Source organism: Schistocerca serialis, chromosome 5, assembly GCF_023864345.2.
Source record: "Schistocerca serialis cubense isolate TAMUIC-IGC-003099 chromosome 5, iqSchSeri2.2, whole genome shotgun sequence".
In the NCBI taxonomy this organism is placed as follows: Eukaryota; Metazoa; Arthropoda; class Insecta; order Orthoptera; family Acrididae; genus Schistocerca; species Schistocerca serialis.
In genome coordinates, this window is record NC_064642.1 from 741049994 (window position 1) to 741065789 (window position 15796).

The 15796-nt window shown below is 39.7% G+C and overlaps 1 non-coding gene across 1 annotated transcript; it reads left to right on the top strand.

The window, feature by feature from the left end:
* Nucleotides 1–8463: 8463 nt before the first annotated feature.
* Nucleotides 8464–8538, top strand: Trnas-cga (transfer RNA serine (anticodon CGA)). Its single transcript has one exon. It is a non-coding gene; the product is annotated as a tRNA-Ser (tRNA).
* Nucleotides 8539–15796: the final 7258 nt, after the last annotated feature.

Here is a 15796-nt window from a genome sequence, read left to right on the forward strand (position 1 = left end):
GGGAAGCAATTTTGTTCAGAGGTTACAATATTTTAAAAATTCATTTAATTAATATTTTTGTGCGGAGGTTACACATGGTTCATGCTTAATGGTTTCTCATTTAAATATTTCTGTGGGGAGGTTCATGGCTCATGGTTCATTTCACTATTTTTGTAGGGAGTTTATTCTAGGTTCACCATTTTAATTTTTTAATTTTGTGTGGGGAGGTTACAAGTTTCTGTGATGTAGTTCTTACAGTTCATATAAATGTGTAGCCAATGTCTAAAGATTTATAATATCACTAATTCTGTATGCTCCTTAAGACGACCAATTAATTTGTCTAGGCCGGTAAAGCGTAATAAAAATATGTTTGTAACTAACGACTGAATTTTATTCTAACTATTGTTTTCCTTGATGCTTTCCAGAATGTGTTAGATATTTTGCGATTAAATGAATCTAGCGCCAACACTCATCGCTACACAGTATGTGTGGCTCACTTACTGTGAACAGCAGGCGACGCTCAGGCTTCATGTCGTGTAAACATCCAGTTTGTGCACGGAAATGTCTTTGCTGATTCCGCTTGTTTATCGTTTCCAAGCTCCACACATCTATTGTTTTAAATTCTCTGAGGGTCTTGTGTTGTCTTTATCTTTTTTCGTATTACCATTTGCTACGACAGATCCTGTTTTGTGTCTATGTAAATCTTTCAAATGTCATACATTACTGTATTTTGTTTTACTTTCAAAGCGTTGTACTTATGTCTTTATTTTTATTTGTCTCCCTGTGTCCGCCTTCCCTTGTATGTGAAGGCTCTCCCTGTTCTCCATCCCTCTCCTATTTAAACACAGCATTTCGCATGTCTCACCAGTCTGCCAGTAAACTCCCACGACTATAGACTCGTATTACATCTGTTACTTTTCTAAACTATGAACGAGTTACTATATGGCATTATTTAATTTACTACGCTGTTTTATTATGTCTGTGGTCGAGTTGTTATACGAAATTATTTATTAGGTTTGTTTTGATGTTGTTGCTTTTTTCTCGTGTAACTCATTCCATTGTACATTGGTTTTTGGGACTGTTAAGTTTATAAACTCCCTTCGTCTTTTGAGATTATATGTGTTAATTTATGATTATTATGTTACAATCCTCATGTATATCGAGACTTCGTTCATTGTTAAAAGCAATGGTGTGGTACTAACTGATGCAGACGCATTAACAAACTGGTAAAATTAAATTTATTTCCTTTATGACACTGCACGAACATACACACACTATTATTCAAACTGTGTGCCACTACTATTAAACATAGAGATAAATCCTTCCCTATGGAGCCGCCTTTGGCTCACGCAGCCTACACCCTCCACAGCCTCTCAACAACTGCCTCTGCTTGCGACTCTCTGCGCCACTGGGCATTGTCGCCCTCCAAAGAACAACCATTTACAGATACTACACACCAGTACCCGCCACATCCCCACCAAAACAAAACTAGAGCTAGGTTACCTTTTGAGGGGACTCAGAAGTCCTAGCGAAAGTTATACAATAAAAAATCAAAATTTGATAATTACAGTAATTAGTATTTGATGTCAAAGTAGTTGCAATAAGTATCTGACCCTGAGAACAAATGACTTTCAAAATATAACTAATGTTAATTAACCTTATCTCCATGCATATAAAACATGATCAATGAATATAGCAATTTGAAAATTATTTAATGACAGCAAGAACTTTACACATAATTTACTAACTGTCTGTTAATCAGCAAGAAAATTGTAAAAAAGATAAGATAATGTGACTGACACAGTTTACCTTTCGTTGGAGATATTAAGCATATTAGTAAAGGTTACTCTTAATTACACACATGAATCACAGTAAAGAACATAATTGACACTAAGAAATGGAATTTGAATAAATGAGCCTAATTTTAAATAAGCTAATACAAATGTAAAACCTGTATACACAAAAGCATTGACACTATGCATCTGTCAAAACTACAGTTACAGGCATAAAACATTTTATCTATTAACTATTGAAATTTGTAAATTGGGTCACAACACGCAGATTATTTATACAAAAATCAGAACATACTTTTAAAGAAATATTTTCCATTTACAACCAGGTTACATTGAGTGAATCATTTATAACAAAAGACATTTTGTTGGCTTGAGGACTTTTCACACCATAAGGAAATATTGGGTACACTGCTTTGGGGCCCTACCTATAAGCTGAGCAGAACTTCACACGATTTCACTACGGGGAGTGGCATCGTCGCCGCTGAGGCCTCACAAACACTATACGTAACACAGCACTTGTTACTCTGCTTTGATCTCTGTCCTATGTGTTGAGCTGGTCGTCACACGCAGTTACGACGTTTGGTGCAAGGGAAGATCTAGGAGCTGTTGTTACACCCAAGAAGAATCGCCGCATTCCACCGTACTGTTCGTCGGCGGCACGTTCCCGTTATGGTGACAAGTGCCGGAGCCAGTCAGCTGTTCGTGACGTCAGCCACCTCCTCTTCCCCCAAACCGTAGCGCGAGGACCGTCGAACGTCATTGGCAGGCAGGCATGAAAACAATAAAATAACATTACGGCAGCGTGAGGTAACAAAAGACCAACGCGCTGCGCGCTTAGCTGTGCACTGCTGCCTGCTTCCTGAAAACCAAAACACACGCTACAAGCGTCGCTCCGTTGTCCACTGCTGCGCCTGTCACAGGACATAAGAGAAACTCACACGATATCAAACACAGAGAATAAAATGCACTCACTGCAGCTACCGACTACAGTCTTCAACATCTCACAATAGCTACCGACTACTGTCCAAAGGTTTGTCCATCAGTAACGTAGCATTAACAATCAAATATTTCACTCCTTTGAACTTTTGCAAACGACATTCTAAACTTCCAGGTTGATCACGTTGCGGTAGAATAATGCGGTTCATTGCGCGATCGTCAATAACAATGCGTACTGTACCGCCCCTTCTTCCTACAGCGTGTCTTGGGTTCGAATATTCACTGTCTGATCTTTCAGTTACCTGATTAGCCAACATCCTTTTGATTTCCTTGTCCACTGCTTCTCTCTTCGCTAAAGGTATAGAATACGATTTGCTGCGAAATGGTTCATGTTCCTTGACTTTAATTTTGCAAACACATTCTTTAATTAATCCAGGTAATTTTGAAAACAGGTCAACTACGCGTCTCAGCACTTCCATCAGTTCCTCTCTTTGTGCTTCTGTCAAGATCACTGACGTCTGAATCTTGATTCGAATACCAGTCAGAGCATCTTCATCATTATTCTTCTGTCGCAGAGCAGGATCTTCCACAGAACCATCATAAGCCGCCAGTTCCTCTTCTCCTCGGAAACGCGTTAGCCTCATCTTCACGCAAGCAGCGCCCTTATTTTCATCATTAATAAATCCTTTAAACATTATCTGCTTCTCGACATTATTTATTCTCGTCTGCAGACAACCCTTTTCAAATTCAATACTGCACCTCATTTCAGTCAACCAATCGATTCCAAGAACTAATCCAACATTAAGAGATCCAACAATTAATACGCTCTGCTCAGACTCGTCTTCATTGATTCTTAACTTCAGTAGAGTTTGACCTTTAATAGGTTTGCTTCTATTACCTACAGCACTGACAATACGTACGCCGTACACGGGGAATTTTGGAAATGCCACCAGATTATTTAATTGTGGAGACAGGTTTTCTGAAATTGCACTCGCTTCGCACGCTGAGTCCAGTTATGCGTCCACAATAATTCCGCATACCTCCACCTCTACAAAAGGCATTAATATTTCTCGATCATTATTTTCATCCTCTAGATACAAATCGACTTTAATACCATATACTCGTTAACACGTGATTGCGTTAATCGCTACATCCGACCCATTTCTTGTAACTTGAGTTTCGGAGCGGGTCGTCTTCGAAACTTGACTTAGTTTACCGGTTCACGTTCCTGTGGATTACGCTCTGGGCTCCTTTCTTGTTCCGGCGATCGTTGTTGTCTTCTGTTTTCTTCATACTGTGATCGATCTGAGTACTGAATGTAATTAAATCTGTTTGGTGCGTCATACTCATTTCTTCTTTGTTTTCCGTCCCCTTTTCTATCAAATCTGCTTGGTGTCCCATTAGTCATAAATGCTTGTCGCGGTGGGCCATTACCCCGCGAATGACGATCGTCATTATTTCTCTCGCACTGTTCACGTTCATGGTTAAATACATCAATTCTATCGATCATTAGACAAGTCTGCTTCATGTTCAGTTTTGGAGTGACAACTAACTATTCACGTACCGCGAAAGGCAGCTTCTGTATCAAAATTAACATCAATTCCTCTTTCTTGACCGGATCATCAAGATAGGCATTGTCGTTCCAAAATTTCTGCATGTATTCACACATTGTTCCATAATGTCTTGCGTAGTTCGGTGGTGTAAGAATCTTTGATTTTACATCCCATTGTTTTTCTCGCGAGCAAAATTTACTCATGAATGCAGATTCAAATTCTTTGTACTGTGAATAATTTCCTGAAACACAGATGCCCCAGATATGTGCTTCACCTTTCATGTGGCTTATGCACATATCATTTTTCGCACGTTCCGTATAATGTCTTGGAAACGCGTGTTTAAATTGCTTACTAAAGGCAGCTGCATGGATACCTTGTTTCGGATCGTAATCTTGAAAGTTGCGTGCGCGCAATCCATTATCTACAATAACCTGAGGTACGTTAACCATACTGTTACCAACTTCGCGTAACGCTGCATTGATTTCCTGACGTCTTTATTGACATTGTTCAAACCATTTTCGGATGACATTACCTTTTGGCGAATTTCGCCTACTTCGGTACTCAGTTCAGTACATTGCGTCTGTAGGCCTTGAACTAACTTAACAATTGTTTCTATGTTGCCTTTACGTGTACTCTTAATTTTAAAAATTTCATCGTTTTGAGCCTTAACTGTTTCTTGAACTTTGTTAACTAACGTGCTCGATTATTTACATTATTCATTAACTTTTGTGTTAAGATCTTGCATTTTATTTTCAAGTTCTTCATGTTTGGTATCACATTCCTTTTGGAGCTCCTTATGTTTCTGATCAAGCGAATTAGTGAGTTCAGTTCGCAAGTTAACCATTGCATTTGATAAATTCTTTAATTCTTCATTGGCGTTCCTACTTTCCTGTTTCATTTCTCTCAACATCTGCACTATCAAATCGTTAGTGCTAACACTCGTTCCCGTTTGGTGACTACTCACTGACGTTGAACCAGGCGTCATTGAATCGAAATCGACTACAGCACTATCTTTCATTACGTTAAGTGTGGTATTCTCAAGTCCAAACTCGCATTCTACATTGACTAAAGCATTAACTTGTCCCTCCTCATTAAACTTCACTGTTGGTTTGCATTAACAATGTTCACAGAAATCACTGTCCATTAATAATTAGTTCCAACACTTAATTTAAAAGATCGTATTATAAATATCACAGTCTCTAACATAGTTCAGAGGTCCTTTTATAATTTCTCCTGTGCAACATGCAAAACAATTAGAAACGAAGCGCCGCAGTCGAGAATTAGCTGCTTCACTCACCATTTGTTGTTTTGTCTTCTCCGACGATCCGAAGATTGCGAAGGAATCGACGTCCAGTCACAGTCGCCAAATATAAGCTCCCTTCGTCTTTGGAGATTGTATAGGTTAATTAATGATTATTATGCTACAATCCTCTTATTGTTGTTGACCATGTATATAGAGACTTCATTCATTGTTAAATGCAATGATGTGGTACTAACTGAAGAAGACGCATTAAGAACTTGTAACATTTAATTTATTTCCTTTATCACACTGCACAAACATAAACACACTATTATTCAAACTGCGTGCCACTATTATTAAACATAGAGATAAATCCTTCGCTACGCAACCGCCTTTGGCTCACGCAGCCTACACCTTCCACAGCCTCTCAGCAACTGCTTCTACTTGCGACTCTCTGCGCCACTGGGCAATGTCGCCCTCCAAAGAACAACCACTTACAGATAATACACACCAGTACCCCCACAAGTTGACCTCTGGAAAATGGCCTTGGGCAGCCGAAATACGTCTCTGTGATAGAAGTACAACTGGTTCTTTCATTTGACCTCGAAAGAAATTGTAAAAACGCGTGCGATCATTCAGTCGTCTGCTTATTGTGAATTCAGACAAATGCATAAAATGAGGCTGATATGCTTATGGAAGAAACCTAATAGTAGCCAAAAGAGGATCAATGTTGGGCTACACAAAGACAGACAGTAAAAAAGCATTTGATATTAGACAGATAACAAAGGTCAGTGACATAATGTAAAGACTAAATACCCTGAAATGGTGGTGGGCTGGTCATGTCGCTCAAAGTAAAGATTGGAGGTGGTGAAAACAGGTACTAGATAGGAACGCTGTTTACCGAAAGGTCAAGGGGAAGACCACTGGATAGGCGGAACAGACTTACAGAAGACAGCCGGAATGAACTAGGAACGGGAGGCTCATGATCATCAGAATGGAAGAACCTGCAAGATGATGATGATGATGATGATGATGATGATGATATACAGGGAGATAAGACACATTTAGTAACACTCGGCTAGCTTACAGGTGTGCGCCTCATTCGCCGACAACATGCGCTTACAACAGGAAAGTGTGTACCGTACATGAACATATTGCGAGGACACCTCTGTGCTATCGCTTGAGTCACTGATTCGTTGGGAAGGAGGACTGAAGCATGCGTAAGAACGAGTGATGTACTTTTTTCAATGCATTGTAATGGTAATCCATGAGACCAGTTTCTCACATATCTTTAATTATTGACGGTTTCGACCTATAAACAATAGGATTGTAAATGTTTTTTTAAAGGTGTTTGAGTCATAATTATTCTCAGAGCGGACTGCCACATGTTCGTCTCAGAGTGGCACTTCCACCCTACCTCGTCTACTATTTGCTGGACTTACTCCAATCTCTGAGTTTTCACCTTATACAGATTCCTCTAGTGCCATGGAAGTAATTAAACGACGTTTCCAGACTCGTTCCGTCACCCCGTTCCTCCATCATGTCATGGATTTCCATGCGTTAGTTTCTTCGTTGATACTACGAAGAATCTCACCTCATCAGCCCTCCAGATTTTCAACTTCTTTCTACAGCAGCACATTTCAGACGGTTTGATTATCTTCTTTTCCAAAATCCAGGATTCACCACGAAAAACACTTTGCTAAAACGTATGGTCTCAGAAATGTTTTCCTTAGACTAAGGCCTATGCTTGATGATAATAGACATCTTGACCAGGAACGCACTTTTTGTCACTGCAAGTCGTCCTCGCTTAGTCCGTCATTTGTTATTTTGATGCCACCGTAGTATAGTTCATTAATTCCGTCTACTGGTCACTAGTTATGGTGTTAAGTTTATCGTTAATTTCATATATGCTACTCCTCATTACCTGCGTCTTTCGTCGCTTTACTATCAGTCCATATTCTGTATTTGTTAGATTTGCATTTAACATTCCCTGTGGCTCTTCTTCACTTTCAGTGAAGATAGGAAACTCATCAGCGAATCGTTCATTCAAATCCTGTGGTCCTCAATTTCAGTCCGTCTATTGACCGTTTCTTTTATTTCCGTAATTGCTTCTTCGATGTATAGGCTGACCAGTGATTGCCAAAGATCACATATTTCCATTACAGCTTTCGTATTTTGCAAGTCGATCACTTCTTTCTTGGTCTTCCATTTTTACTGTTCACTCTTGTATCCTGTACGTATTCTATACTAGGAATCCAGCAATGCTTCGCAACTGCTAAAAATGTATGGGAATTTAATATAGGTCTAAATCTCCTTCTCACCTCTCTCTTTGCCTATATCCTTCTCCTCCACCTCACTCTGTTCATCTATTCTTGCCCCTCCTCTCTCTGTCCATCTCCTCCTTCCCCTTCTATCTGTTCATTTCCTCCCCTCTCTCTGTCCATCTCTTCTTCCCCTCCCCGTCTTTATGATCTTGAGCCTTGTTTGTTCTAATCGCAAATCAAATCAAATAGTATTGCATTCATAAGCCCTTAAGCCAAAAATAAAACTTTTCTCTTGTCTTTGAAAAGCGACTGTGAAGAAGAAAACAAAAACGGAACATTGTTGTGTATAAAATTGTTGTTTAAAACGTATATAATAAGAAGGAAAAACTAAGGGAGAAAGCATTTGCCTAATGGTTTAAACGTCCCGCTATCGTGCTAAAATCGACTGCATTTTCACAACACATTTTTACAATCGAGAACAGCACATAAGTCTCCAGAATGAGATTTTCACTATGCAGCGGAGTGTGCGCTGATATGAAACTTCCTGGAAGATTAAAACTGTGTGCCGGACCGAGACTCGAATTCGGTACGTTTGCCTTTCGCGGGCAAGTGCTCTACCAACTGAGCTACCCAAGCATGATTCACGCACCAGATGAGGTACTGGCAGAAGTAAAGATGTGAGAACGGAGCGTGAGTCGTGCTTGGGTAGCTCAGTTGGTAGAGCAGTTGCCCGCGAAAGGCAAAGGTCCCGAGTTCGAGTCTCGGTCCGGCACGGAGTTTTAATCTGCCAGGAAGTTTCAGCACATAAGCCTGTTTCTGGGAATCGGTTTTATCAGAGAACTTGTACACTAAGTAAGTTATATAGCCAATACCTGCCTGAATGTCTATTACAGTATCGTGTAAAGATATTATCGGCCAAATACTTTTCGACATTTTTTGTAACAAAGACTTCTCTGTGTATTTTAGTAGTGATTATTTATCCTTTCCCTACAGCTTTGGCCGGCCGAAGTGGCCGTGCGGTTAAAGGCGCTGCAGTCTGGAACCGCAAGACCGCTACGGTCGCAGGTTCGAATCCTGCCTCGGGCATGGATGTTTGTGATGTCCTTAGGTTAGTTAGGTTTAACTAATTCTAAGTTCTAGGGGACTAATGACCTCAGCAGTTGAGTCCCATAGTGCTCAGAGCCCTACAGCTTTCTCCTATTTTTTTCTTTGAATTTCTAACATTTTATGCTAACTTTGCATCGCGAACAAGAACACCAGCTGCAGTCTCGTCAGTCAGACGTCTACCGTGGGTGACAGTTGTTACGAACACGCCGCGTGGCGATCGGCTGCCGTTTTTCAAGAGGAGGCAATGTTTGGACCGTGCGCTGCTGGAGGCACAGATCCCGTTGTCCAGTCGTCACAGCTGATAGCTCGCGCTGTGTCCGGCCGGCTGTGGTGCTGTGGACTGTCCAGGCCGCAAACCCGGGACCCCGTTAATTGGGTCGCTGGGGACGCGTGGGCCGGCCGCACGACACGGGCCCGCTAATGAGGCGAGCGTTCCGCGCAAAATGTGGCCACACTATCGGAGCGGGGCGGCACTGGGTGCCACTGTACGAGCTCACGACAGCACAGTTCCGCACCCGTTAATACACAGTGACTTCCGTGGTACAGTTGGGTTACCGACCCCTTGGGACCATTTACTTTGTTTTCAATATCCTGCTTTAGTTCGCCCCAAGTAAACTTCTTAAGTGCTAATAAAGTGAAAATATGTCATTTTTTGGGTGAGCTACATATGATTCACATGGCCCCAGAGTAAACGTACCAGGTGTGTCATTTCCTTCACTTAAAACTTTGCTCCGCTTTACCTCCGAGGATGTCTCCCGCAGTCGGAGACGAAACGTCAGGAGAGAGTTTTATACTTCGACCATGGCCTATCAGCCCGGAAGTTTTAAGTGAAGACAATACCGGCCGTGAAAGCTTACATTGTATGATCAGGTGTGTCATTTGCTACGTCGCTAATAATTTTAGGTTTGTACTCCTGTCAGTTTTTCATTCCACTGCATTATTTGCGTACAGTTCCATTATTGCTTTCCTGCATAGTTGCTACAGTCTTTATTCAGTGTTGTTTGCTCTGTAACAAAGTGGTGTTGTGGCAGAAGGAAATGTAGAACTTACGAAGATGAACAAAGGCATGTACAGCAGATTTTAGATGAAGATTCTGTGTCTTTGTTTGGTGATAGCTCAGACGAATTTTTACCAGAGGAGACCGGAAGCGAAACAGGAAGTTCTGATGATGGAATCACCCCAATGAAGGTAGGAAGAAGAGTTTTATGTCCACATTCAGTCAAAGAACCAGACTGCACAGCTGTAGAAACCAGGCAACAAAGCACCTCTAACCGTGTTAGTACTATAACTACTGCAGTTGATCCAGGTTCAATTGAAGTAAGAGTAATATCAGAAAGTTCTGAAGGTGAAGATAACACGCTTAGAAGAAATTCTAATGAGACTGTATGGGGGCCAGTAACGGGTAAAAATATGAAAAACTTTGTATTTTATTCATTCCAGTTCTGGTGTAAATGCTTCTGTTGCACAAACTCTCAAAGGCAAGAGACCATACGATTTCTTCAAATATTTTGTAACTTATGAAATTTTAGAATATGTGACTCAACAAACTAATGTGTATGCAAAACAAGTCTCAGAAAGTCATACAGTAATTGTTAATTCACGACTGAAAAAATGGACTGATTTCAGCAAAACTGAAATTAAACAATTTTTAGGTTTTCTTAAATGGATGTCACTAAATGTAAAACCGAGGATTCTAAATTATTGGTCAAAAGTATGCTCTATCACAACAATGTAAAAATGATATGTCACACAATCATTTTGAACTGCTTTTACGTATGTGGTGGAATTTTTCTGGTATCAACTAGTGCCCAAAGGAAAACCGCATATTGTAAATTCAACTTCTTATTGAAAAATTACTGCAGAGATTTCAAAGTGCAGTTGTGCAGGAGAAAGAAGTTTGCATTGACGAAACACTTGTGCCATTTCGAGGAAGACTAAGTTTCATTCTGTATATAAAGAATAAGCGCCAAAAATTCGGAATTAAATTGTTCAAACTTTGTCTGAAGTGTGGCTATACCTGGAATATGAAAGTTCACTGTGGGAAGAATTCGAATCCTAATGTTCCTCTTGCCACTTCTGTTGTTATGAGCTTTATGAGTGGATTACTAAATGAGGACAGAATCTTATATACAGACAATTTTTACACAAGTGTTCATCTAACACACCAGCTTCTTGAGCAATCATAAATTTAGGTGTTACTCTAAGATCAAACAGAAAACTGAATCATCAAGATGTACAGGAAAAACTGAAGAAGGGGAAAAACTGAGCAAATGAAAGTACCACAGGCGTAGTAGTACAGAAATGGAAAGATAAGAGGGATGTTCTGATGCTGAGTACTGTTCATGGAGAAGAGGAAGCAGAAGTTCAAACCAGGAAGGGCACAAAGAAAAAACCAGCAATGATAACTGACTATAATCAGTCAAAGTCTTATACAGATCTTTCTGATCAAATGAAGTCGTACTCGCATTGTCTAAGGCGGGGTGTGAAATGGTACAGTAAGCTTGCAATTGAGTTGTTGAAGGGGCAGCACTGGTAAATGCTCATCTGATTTACCGATACATCAACAACAAGAAGATCTCAATCACAGAATTCAAAGAGGAAATGACTTTGAGACTACTCCATACATAAGATGCCGATGAGCCCGAGACATCTATCACCAAAGCCACCGCGTTACCTGCAGGTTGTGCACTTGTGAACATCGGAGCAGCCAGACGTACAGTGTGCTACGAAAAAATGAAGACTGAATTGGGAAGAGAGCAAGCTGTCAAGAAAGGAAAACAAACTTTCTGCGTAGAGTGTTTTTTTCATAAAGCACAGTGCGTACAGGTGTTAGGGAAACAAAGTAGAATGACCCAAATTTTTTAGTTTCATTGTTGTTGCAATTAGAGTTGAAGAATGTAAGTGAAACTGTATGTGATTTGCGATATACCGTGTAAGCAATATGTCAAACTAAGTAATAAATAAATAATAAAAAGAAGAAAAGTCCAATAGGACTGAGCCATGTGAGTTATATATAACTCACGAATTCAAATTTCAATAACTACTCTTGAGCTCTTGAGAACCGTAGATCACGAACATGATTTGTTACTGTGGCCATAACCTACTATAACACCGAGTCACAGCACGCTCCTGTGAGTTACAACTGTACCACGGAGCTTTATATGGAAAAATGTCCATGAGTTGTATTTACTTCACATGACCCAAAGACAACACTTCCTGTGAGTTACATTCAACTCATGTGTCAGTCAATAATACGCAACGACTTTCGGCGTTCTGGCTCACGTTAATAACTGCTACATTCAAAGGTGGGACTGCAGTTCGTCATTTGTAGTTCTACTTTGACGTGGCATTTGACACTCATTTACAGAACAAAAGTATAGAAAAACTACTACACTTTCGTACGTTTTCTTGTGTAACTTTCTAATCTTATGGGCGTTTTTAGAGTTGAGTTTCTTCACTCAGGCTGAAGGAAAAATAAATTTGGTTACAGTTCTCTTATTTCAGCATTTTCCTGTTCAGTAAACAATCTGCAAGGCAGCAGGAGACGGTTTTGCTGCACCCCGCATATATTAGAAGGGGTAATCAATTGAAAATGACACAGATGGAAACAAGTAAACAAACTACTTGCTATTTCGAAGTTACTGCGTAACTGTTAATACATTAGTTCCACTCTGACACAAGACAGTCCGTGGTTTCGTGGAAGAATGTTTGCGATAAACTACGGAACCACAATTGTACTCAAACGTGACCCTCATAGTCCGAAGAAAATCAACGGGCAAGAATGTCTATTTCCCGGGTTTCAAAAAGATGGAAATCGCGTGGGGACAGATCGCGACTGTATGGAAAACGTGTAAAGACTTTCCAGCGAAACTTCTGCAGCATACTCGAAACATTCTCGTAAATATGTCGGCGGGTTCTTAGAAAAGACATTTGTGAGAGCCGATTCACTTCGGAAGAGGAGGTGCACACCTGCCTAAAAACATTATTCCTTAGCTAACCGCAAATATTTTTCTATGAAGGCTTTGACCGTCTTGTTTCAGAATCGAATAAATGATATAACAGTTGTTCGTGAATACTTTTGAAATACGATAATAAAAGAATCACTTACTTTCTCCTCCTTTTCCGAAAAGAGTATCCTTTCTTGTCACCTCAAAAAGAAAGAAAGAAATAAATAAAAAATAAAAAAAATTAAAAAAACCAGAAAGTTATCCAAAACGTAGACTGGATTAGAAGAAAAATATACGCCGGCCGTTCTGCGGGATGAAACTCTTTGTCCTATTTATGTATAGACACTTAACATTGCATCACTTTAAGCGTTTACGACTTAGTGCAAGAACTGTCTACTAACGTTTATTCGTTTACTCGCTATAAGTGCTAATTTTGCGCAACTGTTATATTTTTGTATGGTTTAATCTGAGTGCAAGACAAAATGTTAGAGAAAGAATCTGTGATAAGCGTTATACATTCTTCAGTAATGAATCCCGTAGTCTTTGTGTCAAGAACTGTGTCGTGATCCTTTCTCTACATTCATACACGATTGTTCTTATAGAATAACTTTATTTTTTAGAATTAAAGATCCCAACCAGAGATGTTATTTGCTAATCTAACAGTATGGCGTTTCCATTCTAATCTTTACACGTGGAAGGATTAACGAAATTAGTTCAAATGGTTCGAATGGCTCTGAGCACTATGGGACTTAACATCTGTGGTCATCAGTCCCCTAGAACTTAGAACTACTTAAACCTAACTAACCTAAAGACATCACACACACCAATGCGCGAGGCAGGATTCGAATCTGCGACCGTAGCGGTCACGCGGTTCTAGACTGAAGCGCCTAGAACCGCACGGCCACAACGGCCGGCATCGAAATTAGTCTTACGCAAAAAGTAAATAAAAATTCGCTACCAGCTAGCTTCACAAGGTGCGGGAAAAGTATCCATGCGCTACTAGAAAAGTAAACATGGGAACAACTGAAGATCCACTTGCAGCAACAAGTGCATTCAGTGGCAAGCTGCACCTCATCGTTTGTCATATAGAGTGAATGCTGTGCAACAAAAAATGGATCGAAAAGGGAAGAAATCACATTTAGAGGTAAGGCAAATACTTCATTCGCAATATGTGTAGACAAAATCATTTACAGAAACAGCTGAATTATTGGAGGAAACCGGGCAGCTGGAAGTCCATAATATCGCTATTTAGAGAAAGAAATTAATTAATAGCAAAAGAAGAGGTCGACCACAGGAATTAACGTAAAGAGAACGAAATATATTCATAAGCATAGTAAAAGATCATAAACTGACAGCTTTTGCGTTGTATGCGCATGTTAATGATCAGTTCGGGAAGGAAATAGAACTAAGAGCTGATCGTTATATTTTAGTTAGTGCAGACTATGAAGCCAGGGTACCTAGTAGCAAACATTCAAGAACATGTAGTTGTGACTTGAATTTGCTTAAGAGGTTTGAACTAGAAGACAAATTTCTGCTCACCTATGAAAGTAAACATATCCGTAAATAATGGTAGAATTTTTGTGTAGAAACGAAAAATACTGAGCTAGACCCCAAACACAATTCAACACACAGTAAAATAAGATAGTGGAGCAAATATAAATGCAAATTTCATTATTTAATAACTTACACGAAAATCTGCAAGAAAGTATTGATGGCTTGCCTTTAGACTCAGAGTACTACTTTCATCAACACAGCATCTAAGCATACAACACAAATTGTTCGTTTGTCGTTGTTACATCATACTCTACGTGTTCTCCAGTTTTCAACACAGAGCGCAGACCTTAATCCAAAAGAAGATCTTTGGTGTACGCTTGGAAGAATAGTCAGGAAACATCAAATACGAAAAAACAATGCTCTGAAACAATGTCTACAACAAGTGTGGCAAAATACTACCTCAAAGAATACGAAAAAACTGATTCCTTCCATGCTAAACAAGTTAACGAAGGAGATAATTAGAAGAGGAATGCCTAAAAAGTATCAATACAATGGTGTACGTTGTAAAATACCATACTGTTAAAATAAACTTAACTCCTCCCGTACAGGCCATGATGGCCCAACGGTACCGACCGGCCGCCGTGTCATCCTCAGCACATAGGCGTCACTGGATGCGGATATGGAGGGGCATGTCGTCAGCACACCGCTCTTCCGGCCCCATACTCTTAGTTTACCAAATAATATCAGTGGTTGTGAGATCTATTTCCGATAAATAAAGTTATTATACGTGAACAACGTTGTATGAGTACTTTTTTCCGTAACGGTATCAATAATGTGCCCTGTTTTACGTGACAGCGAGCCCTGGTTGAGTGTGTCTCTCCTTTCGCGATGACGTTTTGTGAGAAGATGATTAAGTTAAAGAATAAACCCACAGTTACTTCTCTGAGTGGTAAATTGTTACTGTTCACGTTGCTTTTAAGGAAACAACTGTTATTGGACAAAACTAGTCCGATTGCACAACCTTGATTAATCAGGTAAGAAATCTTGTCGAATAGTGAAATCACATCCGTACTTGTTTGATTAGATTACACGTAATAAACTAGTCTTTCTTGCACCCTCGGCATTCTATCCCTAACGTTAATCTTGTTATTACTTTGCACACACGCACGAATAGTTATTGAGGAATGCAGACGGACAGAGAAAAGAATTACAGACACTTTCTAATTATAAGTGCTGGTGAAATGTGTAAACCTTATCAAACCTTAATTATACGTCGTATCTGTAAAAGATTAAAGTTTACTTTATTAAGCGCCTAATGGTTTTACTTCTTAGCGAGATGCTTGTAATATCTTTGCTGCCATTTGTATATTATTTTCTTTCATACAAAATTTGATCAGAAGACTCGTAACGTTTCCAACTACATCTGCATCTGTACTTTTCTAACACGTCTTAACTGAACGATTGAGGGTATCTCCCATTGTAC